This window comes from Chrysemys picta, chromosome 11 (assembly GCF_011386835.1).
Source record: "Chrysemys picta bellii isolate R12L10 chromosome 11, ASM1138683v2, whole genome shotgun sequence".
NCBI classification, from domain to species: Eukaryota; Metazoa; Chordata; order Testudines; family Emydidae; genus Chrysemys; species Chrysemys picta.
The window spans coordinates 63,597,962-63,602,270 of NC_088801.1; the positions used below are offsets into that span (position 1 = coordinate 63,597,962).

Genomic DNA, 4,309 nt, shown 5'->3' on the forward strand with positions numbered 1-4,309 from the left:
GCGGACCAGGTTGTTCCGCAGAACACCTCAGCTGTTTATTGCCATTGCGGAACGTATGAGAGGCCTGCCTATCTTGACACAGCGCTTATCGGCGTGGATTGTGCATTGTATACGCACATGTTATGAGCTCGCCAATGTTCCGGCCCCAGAGAGCCGGGCCCACTCGACTAGGGCCCAAGTGTCCTCGACGGCCTTCTTGGCGCAGGTCCCTATCCAGGAAATCTGTAAAGCGGCCACCTGGTCGTCCGTACATACGTTCACAGCCCACTACGCGATCCACCATCAGACCAGAGAGGACGCGGTGGTCGGACGGGCTGTGCTACAGTCAGTTGTACCTTGACTCCTACCCACCTCCAATGGTAAGCTTGGGAATCACCTAATGTGTAATGGACGTGAACAATCACTCGAAGAAGAAAGAACGGTTACTTACCTTCTGTAACTGTTGTTCTTCGAGATGTGTTGTTCACGTCCATTACACTTCCCACCCTCCTTCCCCTCTGTCGGAGTCTCCGGCAAGAAGGAACCGGAGGGGTCGGGTCGGCAGGGATATATATACCCTAGAGCGGGGCGCCACTCTGGCGGGAGGGAGGGGGCCCTGCCGGCCCGACGGGAGCCGCTAAGGGAAAAAGTTTCCAACTTCCGTGCACGCGGCGCGCATACACCTAATGTGTAATGGACGTGAACAACACATCTCAAAGAACAACAGTTACAGAAGGTAAGTAACCGTTCTTTTTCCCTTTAAAGCAACAGTATGGTTTTAGCTGAAGCCACAGAAGATAGAATCTTGCACACATCTCCTTCACACACTTTACCTGTGTAGCAAATGTAGCACAGTGAAAATATAGAAAGCTTGGATAATGTAGCTTGCCCACTGTTGGGTGAGAAATGAGATCTGCTGCAGTTAATAATTTCTTTTAAGCTTAAAATGTACATAATAATGGGTAAGACAGTGATATCATCACTTTATTCACATGCTTTGACATCTGTATGTAATTTAATTTAAAGAAAGGATTCTTACCTTTCTTGGGCACAAGGAGACTCTTCTCTATTGTCTGGTGTCTGCTGTGTTTGACAAAAAGAGGAGAAGCAGCATGGGGGAAATAGCTAATGATTTGTCTTTTGTCTCCTGTTTCATAACTCTGTGCAGAGTCCATTTATCAAGGTGTTTCATCTGCGTCTTTAGCTATGTCAATTCAATTGTAAACCCCTAATTAACAATGTACATTTGACTCCTTGTGATTTATGCAAGGGAAATTCATTTTCACTTTGCCCGCTTAAGCTAGCTTTGATTTGTTTGGTTCCAAGCATGTGTGTTCCTGCTCTCATTTCCACTGGCTGTATCTATCTTATATCAGTTTTTGTTCTTTTTACTTAGGGTCTATTTTTGTGTCTTTGAGGTTTGCTTATTCTTGATGAGGGGATTGAAAGTATACTTGACCAATATAAACAAATCTGCCCCTTCTTCACTTTGTAAAATGCCTGGCCTGTACAGATACAGATTCAGCCTTGAAAATTGTGTCAACCATCTCTGGAGAGCTATATGAGCAAAAACATAATATATGTAATAAACATGTACTAAACAAATTCTGATTTTTGTAGAAAAGAAAATATAATCTAATCATTATGGCTTTGAGTCACAATTTGTTATACAGTTCTTCAGTCAGGGTGCTTCATTATAATTTAAGGCATGCAAAGCTCCTTTCTTTAAACTTTGACTTTCCAAATTTGATTTGACTAAATAGTAGAAACCTCCAAGAAACATTGTAGATTTGAGGTAATTAAGCTATCAAAGTGGAAACATAATTTATGTGTAACTAAAAAGCAACTAAAATGGATATTAAGTTGTAAGATGTTTAGCAACACACCAGCTTTTATTAGATATTTTTGGCTCTAAACTGAAAATGGGTAAAGATTATAATTTCTTTTGCTGCTTACATATTTAAAGCTGCATATTCATACAGACTATGAAAATGTTATGCACCAGTGGTTAAACTTGCTTATTTGGCATCATAATTTGTCCTTGTGGAATTTTTGATTATTACTTTTTTTTAACCATCAGCAGTCGGTTAGTAACTATAAAAAGTGGTCTCAAAAACATCAGCTATTTCCTACACCCAAAAGCAGTTAAGAGGAGAAAAGTGAAAAAAATAATAATAACCCAATAGTAAAATAACAGTGCATGAAAGAAAAATATCATTATGAAACCAACACATAGAAGAAGTGTGGTGCTGTAACTATCTTGTAGGTCATGTGACAAATTATAGGTAGCTAACAAAATATTAGTGTGATAGCAGCTCTGATTTAAGCTAAGTTGAAAGCTATGATGTTAAGTTGCTTCACCACATTTTTACAAAAGTAAGTTTGGGTTTTTAATGCTTTTTCAGTAAACCTTAATCATGTTTTAAAACACTTTAGGGTTACTAAGTTTTACCAGTTATAAAAACTACACACCGTAAAATAAACAAAAGAAAAACAAACAAGCATTTAACATATGACATAATTTAAAATTGTTAACCCTTCAATTTTTTAAAACAAAAGGAATGACAATTTGCTTTCCAATTGTAGTCTAAGCATGCCATGATTCACAAGTAAATGAAAGAACCAATTTTTTTCCACACCAAGAAAAAAGTGGTTGAGAGCATAAAAAACTGCAATCGATTTTGAAAAGGGGACTTTGAGTGGCTACACAACACAAACTTAACAATTGTTTCAATTTCTGTGCTTTTTGGTTTGGATGCATTTTCTTTCTTTTGTATTTTTCAAGTAATTATTTCACAAAATGTTGATTGAATGTTAGAGTTTTCAAGTGTATGGGCTTGTTTATGTCACCAAAATTCACATAACTCCTCTTGTCTCAGTTACCCTGGCTTGGTTCTAGCTCCTAGATGCAAAGTTGACTCATATTGAGTAGAGGATGGGGGTTTGATTCTGTGACAGCACAGGCTCAGTGTGTCTTTCAAAAATGGGAATGAGGCTATGGGACACTGCCTGTTTTAGGTGAACTGAATTGACAAGGCATGGGGACCTTTGTTTCTTTGGGGGAAATGGTAGTAACCCAATATGGTAGCCATCGTGATTTTAAAGTGGGGGATGCTATTGAACAGATGTGGGGTGTTGCTGGTTTTGTGAGAGTGAAACTAGTAATGGGATGAGGGATTTACCATGGCTGCCCACCCCTGGAACCAAGGCAGTGACGGAAGGCAGAGTTTTTCATGTTTTAGGGAGAACACTATTGAAGGTATGTAGGCCATTTTCTGTTTTGAAGGCCGCTATTGACTTAGAATCATAGAAGAGTGGGGTTGGAAGAGACCTCAGGAGGTCATCTAGTCCAACCTCCTGTTCAAATCACTTGTAGAAATGTAGTTGTTTTGGGGGGGAATACTGTATCCCATGTAACACCCTGTACCCTCATATTCACCACTGTTATATGGATGTGTTATATACAAAGTGTGGTTTGCGAGGTGTCATTTGAAAAATGTTGATCATTGTCCTTGGGACAATATGTGTAAAGATGTGAGATTTTACTAAATGTTTGTTACTGAAATATATTGTAGTTCACCGAGTATGTCCACAGAGTAGCTGCTCAATGTCAACAAAGGACTGACCACAGGTGTTGGAAAACTATTAAGTACCGAAGCAACCATTTGCTATCGGGGCGACTGTAAACAAAGGATGTGCATGTGATCCCCAAAAATGTGTCAAACTTTATGTGCACAGAAGGTGTGAATAAGAAATGTACAGTTCACCTAACAGATCCTTCCCATTTCAGGTATGCCACTGATGGATTGTCTGCACCCCAGTGGGGGGTATTTCTCAAAGAGAGGAGGAGGATCTAAAAATAAGAGACAGTGACCTCATCATTAGCTCTCCTCCTCCATCTGTACTCGTGGCAACAAGATTGCTTGAAGGACAATAGGAGCATCATTGAACTGAGGGGAGGGCGATTGTGGCTGGAAGTCTTTCCAGTTAGTATGAATTGCTGTAAGCTGTTGGGTGAGAAATCTTTTGGCTTTGAAATGGTATTTAGCTTGGTGATGTTTAGGAATTGGTTACAAAAAAAATAAAATGTATAATGCCATAAAAATCAGAATTGGTTTGTGATTTTATCCTCGTAAGTCATATTTTCCTAGTTAATCAGCTTATTGCATTGTGTTGTGTTGAAGCAGTGTGTTGTGGCTGATGTATTTGGGGAATCTGTATTTAAGTTAACAAAGGCTTGGACATAATCATTTCCTTTGATGATGTGATGGACTAATAATGAGCTTGTTCTGTGCAGTAGTGTGCTGGAAATGTAAAGGTGGACATTTCT

General features: G+C 39.4%; 1 long non-coding RNA gene across 1 annotated transcript; it reads left to right on the forward strand.

Annotated features, from left to right (window-relative positions):
* The first annotated feature begins 636 nt into the window (after positions 1–636).
* LOC135974395 (uncharacterized) lies at positions 637–4,090 on the forward strand. The gene is made up of 2 exons (XR_010591652.1): positions 637–715; positions 3,770–4,090. It is a non-coding gene; the product is annotated as an uncharacterized LOC135974395 (long non-coding RNA).
* The last annotated feature ends 219 nt before the right edge of the window (positions 4,091–4,309 follow it).